The sequence below is a fragment of the Musca domestica genome, unplaced genomic scaffold (assembly GCF_030504385.1).
Source record: "Musca domestica strain aabys unplaced genomic scaffold, Musca_domestica.polishedcontigs.V.1.1 8, whole genome shotgun sequence".
NCBI lineage: Eukaryota > Metazoa > Arthropoda > Insecta > Diptera > Muscidae > Musca > Musca domestica.
The window spans coordinates 2922406-2944046 of NW_026712409.1; the positions used below are offsets into that span (position 1 = coordinate 2922406).

General features: G+C 36.8%; 1 protein-coding gene across 1 annotated transcript in view; it reads left to right on the forward strand.

Annotated features, from left to right (window-relative positions):
• LOC101897880 (tyrosine-protein kinase Dnt) overlaps positions 1 to 21641 on the forward strand; it is a 212722-nt gene that overhangs the window by 38295 nt on the left and 152786 nt on the right. The window lies entirely within an intron of this gene.

A 21641-nucleotide genomic window follows, 5' to 3' on the forward strand; every position in this document is an offset into this window, starting at 1 on the left:
AATGTTTTGGGTGCCCAAGGTTTTAATACACCCTCAAGAATATTCGGCATTTATTCTGATGCCACTGTCGATTAATACGAGCAGAGAGCGACCATCGGAAGTTATGGCGGCCCACACCATCACCATGGCCGGCCATGATGAACCGAAGGTGTACATTTTCAGCTGACCTCTTCGGCAAGTAATCACGATCATTTTGTTTGTATACAAACTGCCGGACAATGAATGTTTTCTCATCGGAGAAAACCAAATTCAGCAGTTCACCACTTTCGGCCAAGTGAAGCAACTCTTTAGCTCTTTTGAGTCTATTTTCTTTCTGTTGCGGTGTAAGTTCTTGAACTTATTAGAATTTCAATGGCTTTACTTCGAGCCCATTTTTCAATATTTGCCGAATGGAATATTGCGATATATTCAGCTCACGAGCCATTTTTCGGCCACTGCGACGCGGATTTCGATCAAGTCGCTTCTTTAATTTTTGGAACAATTTCTGCTGATGTTGCTGTTTTCTTTCGTCCACTACCTTCACGTCGGGCTACGCTACTAATACCACGGTAACGAGCGATGGTAGGGGACAAAAAAAATTTATTCACATTTAAATACTGGAGTGCTCTAACGATTGCCATTTGTGGTTTTTTCAGCCAAATATAAAAAAATCACACTCTCACGCTTAAATTCCATCACGAATAACATTTTTTTCTGGAAAATTCTCACCAAAGTGCTTTTGTACGCTTGTAAACAATATAATCAGCTATCGCCGGAATAATTTTAACAGCTGTCGGACGAGTGGCTGAGAAATGACAGCAGTCTAATTTAGTTGCAGTTTTTTTCATTTTATCCTTTATGTTCGGAATTTTGATGATTTGAGCTACATTATTCACCTATTTTTTTCAGTTTCGCATTTAAATATTGTAATGGCTTCGTCGTGTAGACCCTAATATAACGGCTACATTCGGAATTTATAAGATTTTAACAGAATTTTTAACGGATTTTATATATTTTTTTTTTGTTTTTAATTGCCAAATTCGTTCGAAATGGTGGATGGTATTCAAAGTTCGGCCCGGCCCGGCCGAACTTACAGCTTTTTTTATTAGTTATAATTAAGAACTTTCTGATTTAAGTGCTTTGAAGTACAAATAAGTAGAATGTTAAACACCAAATTTTTGTTGTTTTTGTAGATTCAATTTCTCCTTTTTCAATAATATTTCAAAGGATTATAACACAAAAGCTGTTCCAGTTTTAAATTTCGAATATTTTCTTATTTTCATTTCATTCCATCATTGCTTTCTTTCAAAACTGTATACTTAACTCCTTTCTATAAATTTTCCTTTAGAAATTCTTTAGCTAATTTACCATAACTCATGCATAAGCCATGTTAACCCCATACGGAGCTCCTCCGTTGATGATGTACCCCAATTCACTACAATAGAAAATCCTTATCATTCTCTGGATGATGAAGACGAAAAAAAACTGGCATTAACAACCCAAAGCTCTTGATTATAATTTTACAACATTTTCTTAAAAATGATGTATGCCTCAGAGCTGTACTCCTTAAGGATTAAAACTATATGTCATTGTTCCTTTAACATCCCGCCCATTTTCGGTGTTCTGGCAATGGCAACGTCATTCTCGTCATCGACAACATCATCATTCTTGGTTCATTAAAAGATTATTTCTTTTCGGAGCAGGGATGTGGCCATTATTGTAGTTGTTGTTCGGGCCTTTGCAAATGTTGTATTTAGTTCATCAGCTTCATCATCATCGGCAGCAGCAGCAGCAGCCATAACCTCATCGACTTCTTCCTCCCCAGAGAGTGCATGAAAAATCAATTTGTCAAAATTTCGTAACTATTTTTAATGTCAATTCTGAAGAGTGTTATTATTGTTGTATTGGAAGGCCATTTGCTGGGATGTGTGTATGTATGTTTGATTGAATATTACAAGTATGTCTGTCGGTCTGTCTGTCTGTCACAGGCTTGTTAACCCTGTTTTGATGTTCAACATTTATGCATGAAGTTGGCACGGCCTTCCCTTAATTTCTGTCGCATTGTTTGCCACTCAAATGCGAAGTGTCGTGAAGTGGATTGTTTACCAAATTGCCATGGAAAGCCGTTCGGCAAATGAAATGCCCAGCCGGCATCTGGTCGAAGTGTAAACTAAGAAAACCCACCCCAAATTGCAGGGTATTAGATTAAAGGCATGAGCGTAGGTAATATGGATATCAATTTTGGAGATCGCATAGGGAGGAAGTAGGAAAGTCTATAAAATAAAAAAATAAAGATACATTCTTTGGGAGTTTGATGCGTCCAAAATGTTTAATTTTATGTAAAAATTTCTTATCTTTAAGGCCTATGAAGTACTTGCATATACATTGCTTATCAACCCTTATTGACAGGACGCCCCTGTCTCATGCATTTCCAATTAGATATCACTACTCAAATTATTCGTATGTCATAACTTTGTCACCATAAACATCGTAGGCATTCGTATTCTTTTCCATCAACTCATATCTTTACAAACATTCAATTAGAAATATTAGAAATGTCGATGTGGATTTCCGGGGCCTCATTTGACATGGTTCGTTTCGCCAAAACTTGCCTCATCGAAATAACGGTTTTAGACCCTAGGCTTCTTTGGACCAAATCCGTTTCGGGACAATTGGAGTCGAGCGATCCGTCTGTCTGACTGGTGCGCACGATAACTCTCGAAGAGAGTATCCGATTTGTTCCAAACTTGTTCACCGTAATATTATTAGAAAACTTAGATCGAGTTTGAATATGGGCAATATCAATCTATTCCTCCCCCACAAAAGTTCGAAATTTGCATAAAAAAAATATTGCACAGAAAATATTTGAAAATATTTGAATCCAACTTTGCGAATTATACACATCGCAATATTTTTTTAACCCAAGGTCTGCTGTAAAGATGGAATATATCAGTCCATTCTTGCTGGTAATTCCTCCAGGAAGGGTCAACATTTCGAAGATACATGAAGCTTATTTAACGCGTGATTAACATCCGATTCTATTCAGGCATGACACGTTTTGATACTTATTTAAGTCCGATACGAAATGGACAATATTGGTCCATTCCTTCGGAGCCTTCTCCATAGAGGATCAACAATTTGAATAATCATAAGAGAAGTCAATATATATTTAATAAGTTAAAAAGTAGTAAGTTCGGCAGGGCCGAACTTTGAATACCCTCCACCATTTGGAACAAATTTGGAAATTTTCAAAAAATTATATCCTTAAAAAATTCTGTCAACATTTTAAAAATACCGAATAGCCGCTATATTGTCGCTATGCGACGTGGACCTACATAGGCATTGTTTGTCATAAGCCATTACCATTCAAATTCGAAACTGGAAATACACGGTGAATAATGTAGCTAAAATCATCAAAATAACGTATATAGGGAGGTACCGTTATATCGGAACTGTGCGAATACCTGGACCAGCATAACCATTTTCTATCACAGGCTGAAACATCCATTACGAACTTCAAATACGACTTCTCAAACGATTTTGGTGGGTGTTGTACCTAAAATCGTCAAAATATCGAATATAGGGAAGTACTGATATATGGGGCCTATACGAAGACCTGGACCTGCATAGACAATTTTCTGTCACAGCCTGTAGTTACCATTACGAACTCTAAATACGTAATTTGAAACATTTCCGGTGAAAAATGACGCTAACATTATTAAAATACTGAATATTGGGAGGTACCGTTACATGGGGGCTATACGAAGACGTGGATCTGCACAGAAAATTTTCTGTCATAGGCTGTAGTATCCATTACGAACTTCAAATACCAAATTTGAAACAATACCGGTCAATAATGTCGCTAAAATTATCAAAATACCGAATATAGGGAGGTACTATTATATGGGGGCTATATGAAAACGTAGACCTACATAGCCCATTTACGAACTTCACCTGCCTACTGGGAAAATAAACATGTGTGGATAATTTTAGTCATCTATCTCAATTCGTTCGAAAGATAGCATGATTACAACAGACGGACGGACAGACATACAGACAGGCGGACATCGCTAAATTAACTTAGAATTTTTCGCTGATTAAGAATATATATACTTTGTTGGGCCTGACATGAGTATTTCGAGGAGTTAAAAACGGAATGACAAAGTTAATATACCCTCCATAGTATGGTGAAGTGTATAAAAAATCCAACATTGGCTGAGGGTATACATCTGTCGCCCAAACGGACTGTTACTTTTTAACATGTTTTGTAGATCATTCACCACCAACAAATGATTCCAGGATCCATCCCAAACTTCACATAATCTATATTTGTGTCTAACTTAGAACAAATTTTAAAATGGAAGCACTTTGTTCTTATCCATGGCTCCGTAGTGAGTTCCATTATTTACTCGAATTCAAGCAGGGTAGTAGTCTTTCGAGGAGTGGTATGAAAAGAGAGTATGTTCAGTTTATCTTCTCTTATGCCACAAGAATGGCTTCTTCTCTTCTCTAGTGAGAGAAGACTTCTCCCGAAATCGAGTAGAATTTAGTTACCAAAGGTCAAAGAATAAATGCCTAATTTTTAAAATGATCAAACTATGAATACTACAGTAATATTTAGTATATTTAAAGATATGGACCTTGCGTCTTTGACAAAACAATTTACCATAGTAGAGAAGTTAACGTTTTTCATACTCAACGTAAAATTTTAGGTAGACCCCTAACATTATTTATCTCACAAAATTAATTACAGCTCCCAGAACAAATATCTTGACTTAAAAAATGTATTTTTTTACTATTCCACACTCTCATGCATATCTTCCAATGCTGACATTTATTGTCGAACTGTCATTCCAAACAGTTATCACAAAATGTCAACCCTATCGTTATTGTATCAAATTCACCAATCGATACACATTCAAACATTCGAACACATGTATGAATATCGGTCGTCTATGCTGTCACACTCCTGACAAGAAATCCAATACTCAATTTTAACAATGAGAGCAAAAAAAGTGAACGCCTGTCTAAGAGGGAAAGTCAGTCGGCATTAAACGTCAATGCTGCCCTGCTTGTAGAGAATGAGCGAACGGCCGTTGGACGAACGACGAGTGTCTGGCATACAACATCAGCATCAGCGGCGAACAACTGCTGCCACTAACACTAATTGTCTGACAGCCGTTGTGTTTGCTGTTTATTCCTGTGAGGAATTCGTTGGCCAAACACCCACCCGCACACAAGGTCTCGCCATTTATATTCACATTCATAGCCTGATCAATAATCTGCCAATGTATTCATGAATCCATGCAGTGAAATTTTGTTTATGTGTGTGTTTGCCATTAGCAATTTTTTTTTTCGTTTTCAATTTTTTTTTTTTTTTGGTCTTGTTCAGATCAAAAGTTCATTGCAAACTATGGAGCGGCAGACATGCCTACATACACAGTCGTCTGTCCGAATGTTCGACCACCTAAAAATTGTATATGATACCAATAAAGTATGTCACGTACACGGCACGTGAATGACGAGCAACAATCCGGCACAAAAGTGTCCAAGAGGCATTTATGAAAAATCAGCTATTACGGCGACGACGACGAGCCAGTTGGTCCTGGGATTGATATTGAGCCCGTCAGCTTTGGTTAGATTTGTGTTCGCACATCCACTTTTCACGGTTGCCAAATGGTGGCGAAGGTGGCGAGGCAGTGGGCATGAACGGGGCTTTGTTGCTGGGCCATTTGACAAGTAGCACTTTTAACAAACTTTCGCCCAACATCCGTCAGACTTGATAGGAATGCATAAAATCTGTTTGTCATGCACTCAGCTTTACCGGCACTTCAAACACTCAACCTATCGCGCCCACACACACACACACGTACATTTATCGATGATGGTGTTGGTGCCAACAACAATAACCACAAAAATACTCTGGCTCAAATAGAATGTCAAAGCTATTGAAAGTTTGTTGGATCAGTCACTTTAGTTAAAGTTGTTCGAGTTCCTGCCCTGCCCTACCCTACCGTACCCGGAGTCGTGCTGACCTGGCTCGTTAGCTGTTGAAGTCGCAGATGGCGAACGCAAAGGTGATGGTGTGGCGTAGGAAAATCTTGGCTCATTCGTCCAAGGCAGTTGAAAGTTATTAACACTAATGGAGTTCCCTTTAATGGTTCATTAGGTCAATGGATAAAAGTATTGCCGGCCACGCCATTCATAATCGAACAAAATATTTTGCACTATTTCATTTTTACACGTTCTTCTTTAACTTTTACCTTTACGTCGACATTAAGTTTAGTGTTTTTATGGTTTTGACTTTGTGTTTGGTGTTTTTTTCGCATGGGTGTTTACCCAGCAAACCATGTAGGAAGAAGTATTACGGAACTTACAATTATTTTTTTTATGAAAAAGAAAACAAGTGAGAAAAATCTATAGCCAGGTAGGACTGACTTTGTGATACCCTACACTACTATTATTTGCGGTAAAGTTTCCAGAGATCTTAAACCTTTTGAGTTGAATGAACGAAGTCATCTTGATGTTGGAATACATAATTGGACTATTTCAAGAATTATTCAAAGCAACCTTTTTTCGATTGTTACGGGTTAAATATAAGATATGAAGGGCGAGATGAAAAAACTGCAACCAATTTCAGACTGCTGTCATTTCTAAGCCACTCGTCCGACTGCCGCCAAAATTATTCCAGTAACAGCTCATTATATTGTTTACAAGCGTAGTGAGAATTTTCCGAAAAAAAAAATTATTCGTGATGGAATTCAAGCGTGAGAGAGTGATTTCTTTATAATTGGTTGGAAAACCACAAGTGGCTATCGTTAGAGCACTCCAGCATTTTAATGTGAATAAATCTTTTATGTCTCGTACCATCGCTCGTTACCGTGATACTGGTAGCGTAGCCCGACGTCAAGAAAGTGGACGGAAGAAAACAGCAACATCAGCAGAAATGGTTCGAAAAGTAAAGAAGCGACTTGATCGAAACCCGCGTCGCAGTGGACGAAAAATGGCTCGTGAGCTAAAAAATATCGCAATATTCCATTCGGCAAATATTGAAAAATGAGCTCGGGGTAAAACCATTGAAATTCCAAAAAGTGCAATAACTTACACCGCAACAGAAGGAAAATAGACTCAAAAAAGCTAAAAAATTGCTTCACTTGGCCGAAAGTGGTGAACTGCCGAATTGGGTTTTCTCCGATGAGAGAACATTCGTTGTCCAGCAGTTTGTAAACAAACAAAATGATCGTGTTTACCTGCCAAAGAGATCAGCTGAAAATGTGCACCTTCGGTTGGCCACCAGAACTCAAGCGCTGGCCATTGTGATTGTATGGGCCGCCATAACAGCCGATGGTCGCTCTCCGTTCGTGGTAATCTACCGTGGCATCAGAATAAATGCCGAATATTATCACGAAAATATTCTGGAGGATGTAGTAAAGCCTTGGGCTCGCAAACATTTTGGCCGCAGACCTTGGACATTCCAACAGGATTCAGCATGCGCCACCCAAGAATGGTTACAAAACGAGGTTCCTCGCTTCATTTCAAGCGCACAATGACCACCAAAATCTCCGGATACCAATCCTTTGGACTATTGTGCCTGGAGTATTTTGGAAAGCAACGTTGGCACTAAAAAAATACCAAAGTGTCGATCACATCAAGCAAGCGCATCGTTGGGAATGGGCCAAAATACCACAGAGCAATATTCGGGCAGTGTGTAACGGTTTCATTGGCCGTTTGTAGGCCATAATTCGTACCAAAGGTGACCAATTCGAATAAATCTAAACTTATTCTAAAATTTTATGCTATTTCCGACATTTTTTGCTTTCATTCAATAAAATTAAAAAAAATGTAAAAATTATAGCGTCTGACTTTATTGCAGTTTTTTTATCTCACCCTGTATCTAATTTTTTTAATTTCATCGATACGGGAGCCCCGAGGCTGTGATTTAGAATCAATATTATGTTTTGGACCAGTTAAACATTTATTACCCCCTCCACAGGCTGATGTAGGTGTTAAAATGTAATTCCTTGGCTTTGCTCTTTCAAAGACAAAAAGTTTCATTGGGGAAATTTGATTCGATCCACTTTTTGGAAAAAAAAAAAAACGTTCATTTCATATTTAATTTTCTTTTCTGATAAAAAATTACAAACTTAGAGTAAAGAAAAATGAAGATGTATTTTATAATAGCAAGTGTAGGATCAAAATTTATTATTGCATTTGAATATTTGGTTTAACACTTGAAAATGGACATGAATTCTTTTATTCTTCCTACTAAACTATATCCACCGACACTGGTTTCAATTCCAATTAATTTGATATCCCACAATTTATGTAGACTGACTAACAAGTCATTCACTTGACCAATTCTAATCTCATGTAATGTGTGTTTGTTTACCATATATACATATATATATGTGCATGTGTGTTTCTATTTTTCTTTATTTGTTTTGTAAATCCAAATGTGGATGAAACTTAATGACTCGTTTACAAAGTTAAGTAAATGCCCTCAAAAAGAAGTTATTTGTTTTGGGAATTTAAAGAATTACCAAAGATTCTCAAATTCCTTTCTGGCATATCTTAAATATTTACCATACACTTTTAGATATAGATGTTGCGGTTTTCATTACTTTTGTTGTTTGTTGTATCTAAAACCAAGGAGATTTGGACAATTATATTTCTTAGAATTCATCTTTATTAGAAGAGAGCAAGAATTACAAACGTTCAGAGATTTATAAGAAAAGTGCAACTAAAGCAATGATTCTTACCATGTCTGAAAAGTGTTCATTGTTGGAATCTAAGATCTGCTCAGTTCATAGACAGGTACTGAAATTATTAAAAAAAAACATGTTTAATAAAATTGTAAAAATATAGATTGCTGGTTAATGCATATTTAGTAGTATTTGATAAAGGTGAAAACCCACCCAGTCCTTATTTTTACAAATAAAAGATGGACATAGTGAAATTACAGGGTGGGTAGGCTAGGTAGGCTTTCCCTGGTAAAAGGACTTGTAGCAACGCAGTTATAAAATGCAGAATCTGAAAATATCAAAATAATCTAGACTTATACATAAAATGTTGACGAAGAACTGGGAAGGTATGATTTCATACACTCCAATTAGTGGAGGGATATATTAAACAGGATTCTGCTCCTAGTGTATTGTTGAGGATCCCTGTATTAGGAACATGGTTGTAGGAAAATTAAGTACTTGAATCTATAGCGAGATACCTTAGTAAGTATTAGAGCATCGATACGAAAGAATTATACACTATAACTATATCCCATGTCAACAAAATCTATGATTGATATGAAATAGTAGCTAGACAGGTTCGGCCTTCGACTTTCTTATTGGCACAATCTTAAAATTAATTTTTTTTTTCAACTTTTTTGGACTCCGAGATACAAAAGATGAGATAATGAATTTAAGGAAATTGATGAATATTTGCATAGCAACTGTATTGAAGATCCTATTATTACCAAGGGAGGCGAGGATATTGTGGACAAAATCAAAGAAGAGAGAAACAGCAAAAACAAGTGCCGGTGGATTTTGTGTACAAGAACAACAAAAGCAACAGCACTCTCGTATGCTATATTGCTACCTATTGGCGACAATGCTCTTCAATGTATTCGTTTTCTTTCTTTTGCAGATGTGGGTTACGAAAATACACATACATGCAAAACCAACAACGTTATAACTAAAAACAAGTAAAAAAACAGTAAGTTAGGCCGGGCCAAACTTTTAATACCCTCCACCTTAGGTTAAAAGAAACATTAGAAGAAATGTGGCAAAAACCATTAAAATGACGAATACGGAGGTAAATGACGAACGGGAGGTACCGTTATATGGGGGCTACATCAAAACGTGGACCTATAATTGCAATGTTTAGCCACACGAACTAGGACCCATAATGACCCACAAATACCAATTTTTAGACAAATCAGTGAAAAAATGTGGCAAAAACCATCAAAATACCGAATATCGAGAGGTACTGTTATATGGGGGCTATACCAGAACGTGGACCGATATATCTCATTTTCAATACCAACCATCCTAGACACAATGTAAATAGCTCTGCTAAATTTTGGCGCTCTACGTCAAATAATGTGGGCTGTATCGTGATTTCAACAGACAGACGGACATCGGAATGACAAAGTTAATATACCGTCCTTTCCTAGGTGGAGGGTATAATAAAAGAGGGCTCGACCAGAGTAGAATCTAATCAATTTTGAGCGAATTCTCCTACCACTCCAAAACGAGCCGAGCATGTTCGAGTTGCTTTCAGCGATATGGAAAATAGAGTGTGCTTAATTATTTTTTACTCCCAGAAGTGCTCCCACTCAATTCGAGCCTCAACTCGTGGTCCGCCCTCTGGAAAAACTCGCTCATATTCGAGTAAAAGTGATGTTCGCTCTCATTCGAGTGGGAGCAGTATTTGCTGAGATAATTGACTGCCCCACGTTTTCAAAGATGAATCAAATTCACTTGGAAATTTGGAGAGTGTACCCCCATTCGCCAGATATAAGCTTTTAATCTTCCCATAATCGTTTCGCCTGATTGCATAACATGTGTTGCCATATGGGGTTGGAATTAGTTCGATTCATTTCAGAAACTGATCAATTGAAAAAATTTTTCGAAACATCATCACCACTGCAAACTCTATTTATACACCTGCTGGTCAAATACCTGCCGGACAACAATACGATAATCAAGATTTTCGACATTCAAACCCATATGATGCCAAGGAGCTGAGAAGTGGCTATACATGTATAATCTGCAGCCTTTAAACATGAAAATTAATGTGAATAAATTACGGACAACGGTGACTCTTGCGAGAAGATGTGAGATGTGATCGATGTTATCAGGCCGTTCTCAGTTGAGGGACTACACAGGGTGGTGTTGCAAATTTCACATGAAGCATATCATTCCCCTTCAATCGGAAAAAATGCGATTCAGCTGTAAGTCGAATACCTGTCGCTTTCCACCAACATCGCTTCCGAACCCCTGGAAATGCACTATTTTCCAAATTCTGAAGCCAAACCAAGATTTGAGCAAAAGTGGATTTTACACAGCCAAGTTCGCTTTATTAGCGAAGACTTCTAAGGCGCGATTCCTCCCCATGATAGGATGTAGAAATTCATTTGTGCCAATTACACTGTGCAACACAAAAAATAGTTGGGAGAAAACCCCAAAAGGATTATAAAATTAAAGATAAAAGTAGGAGACATATCTTTCAACTTTTTGAATGTTTATATCGCAAAGTAAGCTAAATAGAGCGGGCAAATCCACCTCTCCTCCCCCTCTACAACCTTTTGTAAAATTTCCGAATTAAAATTTCTTGGAATCCTTGTGTTTTCGGTATAAGGTGTCTCCGGCAAATATCACTGATAACAATACGAGAATTATTTTGGTCGAATAGTTTAACCCTTATGGAGATTTTTTGGCGCTTCTTTTCAAATAATTGTTAAAAATTCCCTTTAAGTGGAATCGTTGCAAGTTAAAATTTTCTACAAAATTATTATAATACATACAGCAAAAGTCTAAAATATACCTAAATCTTACTTTGTGTGAGTTTATGTAAAATTCTCCTACAAGGCATCATTTTGGAAGGATGTCGTCAAAGACAAACATATTCATCATTAAATTCCACTATAAGTCACCAAAGAAGAGAAATTTCTATTTCAACTATATATAAAGAAAATATTTGCATCAATATTGCCGAAAAAACTTGAAAAAATGGTTTTGACCAGTTTTTCTTTGGATTTTTTCGAGTTGATGCAAGAAAAAGGCATACAATTTCGCTTAAGGCAGAAAGTCTCCAAGGATGAAATATTCCTCTGAAATTTCAAAATAAATCATATCCTTAAGTTTGAATTTGTTAATAAAATTATATTTAAAAATTTTTATTGCTGTTGAAAATTACGTTTTTGCTGCTATCTTAACACGATTCCAATCTGAGTCAAAATCACCCCTAAAACTTTGTTTTTTTGGAAAAAGTTTGAAATGAAGAAATATTCTAGATCAAATTTCAAGGTGAGTCTCTGAAAAAAAGAAATTTGTGTACTTACTATGTACCATCACAATTTGGATTAATTTTTCATTATCCTTCCTTATTTCCATAAATTTTCGAATTCGCTGAAAATTTCCTTCTAATTTCAACCTTCAATAGCTAATTTGGTTAATGGGGAATTCCAAGTGGATTTAATAGAAATCGGTTTGTAGATCAAAACTCCAAAAGAGTTTCGGGTTTATGGTCAAACTTTTGTAAGCCATTTATTTAACCTCGATACCCCTTAACATTAAAATTATCGCCCATATTTTCCAACTAAAATTTTCACTGGGTTATCCACTAATAATAAACACAAATATTACAACACATTCTTACGTAAACACAAACTTCATTATCTCCTCAAATCTTCATTATTATTGGCATTCATACCTCCTCATAACTCCTCCATCACCCATCATCAAAGTGGGGGGCCCACAAAAACACCATGACCATCATCAAATGAATAGACCCAAGTTTTGAAAGTTTGCTGCGTGGTCAATTCCAATTAGCGTTGAATAGCATTGAAATGGATAAAGACCGTCTAACCTAACGCCACACCAGCGAATAACTGACCATCACCACCTACCTCTCCAATGTAACCCATCCTTAAACGAAGCAACACAAAACAAACACCTACATCATTTTCCATTGCTTTATTGTTTGGCCCTGTTTTCTTCATTTTTTTTTTTTTTTTTTTGGTTTTGTTTTTATTGGTGTTGCTGTTATTTAAACAATAAATTTTCCATGTTTATTTCAACTGTGGTTTTGCTTGTCGTATTAAATGCCACCTTCACGTTCATCCTGTCATTTTCAGTTCTTTTCAATGGTGTTTTTTTTTTCTCTCTTCTTCTTCGGCTTCTCTTTTTTTTTTTGTTTAGTTTGTTGGCGTTGTTGTTGTTGTTATTATTCTAATTTGTGGGTTTGTCAAGGACTTGGGTTTTCAGTTTATTTTGCACCTTCCATTTCATTGATACTTTTTTTCCATTTTTTTATTTGAGCCCAAACCGAAATACATCTGGGTGCTAATCTACAAAACATGCTTTTCAATGGTGTTATAGGTCAATACCAATACTATTGTGGACGGGGAAGAGCAGCTGTGGCAGTGGGGCGAAGGGGTTGTTGTGTCTATCATCTAAAATTCGATTAATTGATTTGTGGTGTTCTACGGCCTTCGTGCATTTGCCTATTTTGCGTGTCCTGGACAGATAATTTGTTTAGTTTCTTTTTTTCTCATTTCCTGTCATTCTTCAATTTGACTTTCCTTCTTTGCTTCAATTGACCCATACACTGAAATGGATAAGGATTGTCCCGAGATATTATACGGCGTGTGAACGTGTGTGTGTGGTTCAGAATGTTTAGGTATTTATTTGCATAAAAATTTATAATGGATATAAAAGTTAAATGGTTTATTTTTAGAGTGATTTTAACAAAGTGTTCTGTGGTCAAACGTGGCTAAGTTACTACAAGTATTTATTTGAATTGTGAACTTTGTGATGAGAAGGAGCATTTTTAAATGTTTAGATAAATGAATAAATATTCCAGATAAATGTGTAAAGTTGGAGATTGAAATTTTGATCAGAAGTTATGACATGTATGGCAGACACTAAGGTAGCCAAAATGGGTTTGGTAAATAATTTCTTAAAGGACCATTGAAGGAAATCAACTATTGTGTACGTTTCTTCATTTGCCATCAAAAGAGAAGATAAGGCCGTTCTTCACTAAATCCCTTTGAATATTCAATCTATTATTTTCGTACATGTAGATCTGGAGGAAATGGGTAGTTCTAAAATGAAGTATTTAAAAAAAAACGAATTTTTATAAAAATATACAAAAGGAAAAATTGGATCAGGCAGAAGGTACTCTTGCGGTAGTGCATTCAAATCAATGAAATAAGAAGCCTTTCGAATCATTTCATATTTTTTAGCTTAAAAATATTTTTTACTCGATTTCAATGTGATGGTGGCTGATTAGAGAATAGAGAACCGGGAGTTGGACATGTAGCGATTTTTTTCCATCCAAGGCGGTATAGAGGGCAGAAAATACCGTAGTGGAAATATTAAAAATTAAAGCAATATTTCCCAGTCAGTTTTCCCATAGACATATTTCCCTTAACATCTTCGGGGGAACGTTCCAGAGAAGTTGACCACATAGGGTCACATTAAATAAAACTTTGATTTAAAATATTGAGAATAGCAAAATTTAAAGAGAGAGGATTAAAATATTCTATCGTCCCGTTAGGTCTTATGTTGCTAGAAATATTGGAATGCATGAAGCTTGAACCGTAACTTAATAATATCAAGACGCCTAAGTCTAATATTTGTAAGGGTTCTTAAGCCTTATGGCCAAAATGTGTTTCATTGCAAAACATGGTTCAATTGGAAAAGTATTAAATATATAATGAAGAAAATATTGGAAATTTAGTAGTCGATCTTTCCTACAGATGTATATATTGAGCCTATGTCCATTTTTATCCTTTCAGCCATATGCCTATAGAGAGTATATATCATTTGATACCAAAACGTGCCTCATCGAAATAATGGTTTTAGACCCTAGATCTCTTTGGACATTTGGAGTCGATCTAGCTATGTCCATCTTTCTCTCTCTCTCTCTTCCTCTCGAAGGGAGTAAAGGGCTTAAATTTAGAACATCGTTAAATTATTAATGAGACTTAATTCAAGTTCGGAGACAGGCGGTAGTCCGATACTGATACTTCTGATACATTTCTATATTTTGACAAAAAATTCAAACCGCATATTGAGTGGATGGATAACCGATGTAGTTTAAAATGTACCATATTAACCCACTCCATGGATTTTTATACCCGCAGCCATATGGCTACAGAGGGTATATGTCATTTGATACGGCCAAACGTGCCTCATCGAAATAAAGTTTTTAGTCCCTAGAACTCTTTGGACCAAAACCGTTTCAGGACATTTAGAGTCGATCTAGCGATGTTCATCCGTCCGTCTGTCCAAATATTGTACATCGTAACATTATTATCAAACTTAGATCGAGTTCGGAGATGTGCAATGTCTGTCCACTCCTTCTAGTGCCTCCCCACCAAATATCCAAATTTCAAGGCAAACAAATATTTTACTGCACAGAAAGAGAAAGGATTATCTGATTTCTATCCCACTTTACAAATTATAATATTTGCATCAGTGTTAGGTCAGGGTCGATAATGGACAATATCGGTCCAATCCATCAAGTACCTCCTCATAAAGGGTCAACATTTTGAATAGTTATAACTATTATAAAAAGTGATGTTAGAGTTCGATTATCCTCAAATTATACAGATCACAATATTCTTAAAACCCCAAAGTCTGGTGTGAAGATGGAATACATCGCTCCATATCTCATGGTACCTCCCCCACAAAGGGTCAAAATTTTAAATATCCATGAATCTCATAAAGAGCAAAATGAACATCCGATGCCATTCAGACATAAGTACATCTCAATATTTCCATCAACACAATATCTGTTATAAAGATGGTAGAAGTCCTCGAGTACCTCCACACAAAGGGTCAATGATTTGAATAACCAAAACGATTATAAAGTCCGAAATAAGTAAACGGTTCTCCTCATATTTCCCATTATTTTACTAAACTAGATTTGATGTGAAGATGGGATATAATGGTCCACTCTTCTGGTACCTCCCGCACAAATGGTCATAGTTGTGAATATGACTGAAGCTCATAAGGCCCGAAATTAAAATCCGATTTCATTCAGACTTGCCACATCTCAATATTTCCATCAACGCAAGGTATGTTATAAAGATGGTAGAAATCGGACCACTTCTGTTGGTACCTCCCCCACAAAGGGTCAAAATTTAGAATACCCATGAAGCTCATACGACCAGAAGTTAAAGTCCGATTCCATTAAGACTTGGCACATCTCAATATTTCCATCAACACAAAAATTGTTATAAAGATGGTAGAGATCGAACCATTTCTTTTGGTACCTCCCCCAAATAGGGTTCAATATTTTGAAAAACCAAACGGCCAAAGAAAGCGAAAAAAAGCATTCAACTCTCTTCAAATATCACACGTATAAACATTATTGCCAACACAAGATCTGTTGTGAAGATGATATATATCTCCGAAGCCCTTCTGGCACCTCACCACAAGGGTCACAATTTTAATTTCTTTTTTCTGTCATAACTTGCGAAACAATTCAACGATTCTTTACAACTTATTATATATCTAATAATTTCTCTCAACAAGAAATCTGAGATAAAATAACATTGGATATAAATGTCGGATTTTCTTGTAATCTTCACCATACGAATTTATCTGTATTAGATGAAGTATGAAAATTGAATACTTCGTCGACTACATCTGATACTTCACACACATTTTAACATCATCTAAAAATTATATCATATTTCATACAAAGTGAAGTAAGTACTAAATATAGTGCAAACCTGACACGTAGCAATATTTATGTCATATTTATTTAGGACCGATACGAAATGGACAATATTGACCCATTCCTTCGGAACCTACTCCATAGAGGGTCAACCATTTGATAATCATAACAGAAGTCAAAATATATTTAAGTAATCGAACATTGGCAGAGGGCAAACATCTGTCGGCAAAACCGACGGATTCTTTTTAACTTGTTTCATTTCCAAAGACCTGACTTTCCAAGATGAATATGATCAACTAGTGTACCTTTTTACCACCTTAAACATTATTCCAGGTTCGTCCGATATATATTGCTGGCAACTATAATTTCAATTCTACTACATCCGGCAGAGGCGATTGAAATTTCTAAAACTTCTTGCGTTTCCTGACAAATAATAACAGTCCTCTCAGATTATTTTCTTTGGCTCATCTCACATTTATATCCATAAATGTGGCTTAAAATCGACCTTCATTCCGAATATCTACTATAGTTATCGAATATCTATTATGGATCAACTCCAACTTTAAATGATGGGAGGGTTTCTCTACTCCAGAAAGCGCTTCAAAGGAAATGTTGTTATTTTAAATTGTTGTCTTATTGGGGCGAAGATCATTTGGGAATGGATATTTGCCATCCCCTATAAATTATCAAAATTTTGTAGTTCTATATTCTTCTCTATTAAACCACTTTTGTAAAACGTTGGCTACAGAGGTTCCCATGACATGTTGGTGTCCTATAAACATATGAGCTTAAAAATATATATCCCAAACCTTCACATACTTCAGGTTGGAGAACTCTAAATATTATACCGAAAGCTTTTGAATTTATTTTTTTGTACCCAGGTTGTAATGGAAATAAAATTCATTCAAATAAGGTTTCCTACTCCACTCCCTTGCTCTGTATGTATGTATGTTTGTACATTTCTCCGTACATTACATTTCCAAATAATACCTCGTAATACCATTGAGAAATTGTGATTTTCATTTGCACTTCCAAGTTGCTGATGGAAATTATAATTGTTTGTCTATTACAGAAGACTTAGAAATGATTTGCTGCTTGAGGGTGATTTTAACCATTTTGTGTATTCTCCCCCCTAACCCCCGATACTTGCTTGTCTTTATTGAAATTGGTCTTTGTTACAAATCAAGTACGTGTTTGACACAACACACACACACACTCTTACACTCCCGCACACAAACTTTGGTCCATTGTACACCACCACTGCCACCTCCATCCCTCTTTCCTTACTTGCTGCATCGCACTGCAGGACTTCAGATTTCAATTGAAAAACAATTCAACAACTTGTCAACACTTTGCATACAAAGCACATTGTTTGTTCATCCACGAGGCGACTTCTGTGTTAATTTAATTAAACTAATTTTTTTTTCTGTTTTTTTTTTTTTGTTCGAAAACGAAAATGTTTATTGAATTTTCCAAGTTTTAATGTCGCTTTGTGAAAGTTTGTGGAAAATACAACAACAACAGCAATAACGAAAAAACCCCAGCGACAACAACAAGTCAATGAATGACATGAATGTGTACCACCCATGAAGTTTCAAGGATCATTTCTAAGGCCCAACGCCATATGAAAGAATAACGAAGAAAATCCACAACACAACAACAACAGCAACACTAACAAATGTTCCCAACAGAATTTGTTCTTGGCCATCAATTTAAACATCCAAAGGCATTACCTCATGTCAATAGAAATTAATTAACCTTTTTTAATTTGATTTCATTTTGCTCCCGACTCAACTGTAACGGTTAAGGCAGGCGGTCTGGCAGGGGGCAGAGGCTACCGAGGAATGCTGGCTAACATTTTATTGATATCATGTTGAGGGTCCAGCAAAACAAGTTGGGAAAAAGGCTCAGAATGACAAAGTAGCTCCATCACACACACACTCACTGACACCCACAAGTCCATCTCTTGTCTAAGGATACATGGAGCAGAATGGACACTTGGACCCCACTAAAAACGACAAGGGTCGTCGTCGTCGTCGTTGTCACCATGTCCCATGGACAGCAGCCACATACCAATGAAAGTTTTTTCATTAAAATTTTAATTGGCGGACATTTTGGGCGAAAACAAAGCGGAAATTAGATTTTTCGAAGGCTCTCTCGCTCACTGCCTAACAGGCAGGCAGGCAGGTCATCATCAAACTGTGTGAAATGTAATTAGATTGATTTTTGACAATGCATAAGTACACGATGGCCGATGGACGGATAGCTGGCTGGATCGGCACACAAATGAGCCTTACTTGCCATGGAGCAAAGGAATGTTTTGCCGCCCCCGACCCCTTGGCCCATTAGCCGCCCTGTTAGTTGGCATTATCCTCATTATCAGCAAACAAGTTCCCGTAATTGTTCATTGAAGTTTAAAGGAATTTTAATTCTGCAATTCAAAGTGGGTGTTTTCCACTGGTCTTGGCAATGGCAAAAATCGCCCAACTGTGCTGTTGGGGGTTGTTGCAATCGTAGCGAAGAGTACAAATGGAAATATTTTCTGTGTGTATTTCGGTGTTGAACAGCAACAACAGCAACTGGCGTTGCATGTTGCAGAGATAACTGAGATGATTAGCATTTCATTAGGTGCGTCAAAGGCAACAAAAACAACAGCAGCAGCAGCAGCGAGAACATCAGCATCAAAGCATGACGATGTTCCAAAAAAGCCTGTATTCCTGCAGTCCTCCGTACTCTTGGTATTTGTTCTTTCGGGTTGTTTTTGTTGTTATTGCTGTTGTTGTTGTTATTCGGCACTCAGCCAGTGAGCAAAACGCCGATGTGTGTTGAAAAATGCGCAACAGTTGCATTTTTTTCGTCCTTTCAACAACAACAAAAAAACACATTTCGTTACACATTCTTCCTAAGGATTTTAACAATTGAGAGATAAAATAGGCGAGAGAGAATTTTACAGAATGAGCAGCAAGAGAGATCCTTAGATGCAGTGAGAGTCTGGGGTGTGGTGAAATTAAGAAACGAAAGAGAGTAGAGGACGATTGCCGGCCTAGTAAATGGTTTGTTTTTGTTTTGATTTCAGTTACCGGAATCCTAGTTGGAATTTCTGCTAGACAAGCGGCAAAAGTGTTGTCAAGTTGGGGGAATTTTTAAGTACGGGCGTTTTTAGGAGAGGTTTAATGGGAAATGTCGAAAAAATTGAAGAACCTAAAAGGGATTGGTTTTTGGCCCAATACCAAAAACTTCTTTTAACCAGCTACTCAATATAGTCCATATAATCCAGCTTCCAGGACTCACCTTACATATTTCCAGATTTATAATCATTCTAAGGAGAGGAAACAGCAGAAGTGGTATAATGTCCGATTGAGCTCAAATTGTCAGAAATTTAACTACATATCGGCTGTTTCCTTCACTTTGTAAGAGGTATATTATTATTACCCTGCAATATATTAGGAATGGCAAAATAAGTTTGTCATTCTTTTTTCAACTTCTCGTAATAACCATTGACGATCGCACAAAGTATATATAAATGGCCGTCCCGTGTGTATGTCCAATCCGAACTTAGAGAAAAAATTGAATAAATATTCATTCAAAAATTAGTTAAGGTTCGCTTCATTGTCATTTTCACTTTCAATTCATTTTTGGAATTGAAAAGTTCCCATATTTGTCCTTTTTTGGGTAAAGTTCCCATACAATGGTATAACTTCATATTCGGAACTTCTTCAAAAACCATAATTTTTACATTTTCTTTTTAAATTTTATTGAATGAAAGCAAAAAATGTCGGAAATAGCATCACAATTTAGAATAAGACCTCCAGCTCAATTTTAGTAAACTTACATTTGAAAGGATTTTAGAATAAGTTCAGAATTGTTCTAATTGGTCACCTATGGCACTAATTATGGCCTGCAAATGGCCAATGAAACGGTATTTTGGCCCATTCCCGGCGAAGCGCTTGCTTGAGGTGATCGACATTTTGGTATTTTTTAGTGCCAACCTTGCTTTCCAAAATCCTCCAGACACAAAAGTCCAACGGAATGGTATCCGAAGATTTTGGTGGCCATTGTGCGCTGGAAATGAAGCGAGAACCTCATTTTGTAACCATTCTTGGGTGGCGCGTGCTAAGTGCGATGTTGCTGATTTCTGTTGGAATGTCCAAGTTCTGCGGCAAAAATGTTTGCGTGCCCAAGGCTTTAATACACCCTCCAGAATATTTTCGCGATAATATTCAGCATTTATTCTGATGCCACGGTCGATTAATACGAACGGAGAGCGACCATCGGCAGTTATGGCGGCCGGCGCTTGAGCTCTGTGGCCAACCGAAGGTGCACATTTTCAGCTGACCTCTTTGGCAAGTTAACACGATCATTACAAACTGCAGGACAATGAGTGTTCTCTCATCGGAGAAACCCAAATTCGGTAGTTTGCCACTTTCGGCCAAGCGAAGCAACTCTTTAGCACTTTTGAGTCTATTTTCTTTCTGTTGCGGTGTAAGATCTTGCATTTTTTGGATTCTCAAAGGCTTTACCTCGAGCTTATTTTTCAATATTTGCCGAATGGAATATGGGGATATGTTCAGCTCACGAACCATTTTTCGGCCACTGCGATGAGGTTTTCGATCAAGTCGCTTCTTTACTTTTCGAACCATTTCTACTGATGTTGCTGTTTTTTCCGTCCACTTCTTTGACGTCGGGCTACTCTACCAGTATCACGGTAATGAGCGATGGTACGAAACACAAAAGATTTATTCACATTTAAATGCTGGAGTGTTCTAACGATAGCCACTTGTGGTGTTCCAGCCAAATATAACGAAATCACATTATCACGCTTGAATTCCATCACGAATAACTTTTTTTTTTTAAATTCTCACCAAAATGTTTTCGTACGCTTGTAAACAATATAATAAGCTGTCACTGGAAAAATTTTAACAGCTGTCGGAGTGGCTTGAAAATGACAGCAGTCTGAAATTGGTTGCAGTTTTTTCATCTCCCCCTTTATAGTTCGAATTTCCGAAAAGGCTTTGGTAAATCTATCCTTTAACTTATTAGCGATCTTTTTTCCATATTTCAATATTCTATCTTTATCCGTTTGCAGTACAATACAATAAGATTTTAGATCTATCCGTTCTCATTATACCAAATGGTGATACATTTAGTACACTTATAGTCCGAATTTCCAAAAATCCCTGCATTTTATGACTCCTGCACACCATCATTTGCTCACATGTCAATTTCAAGATCCTTACTTCAGCCGTTTCCCCCGG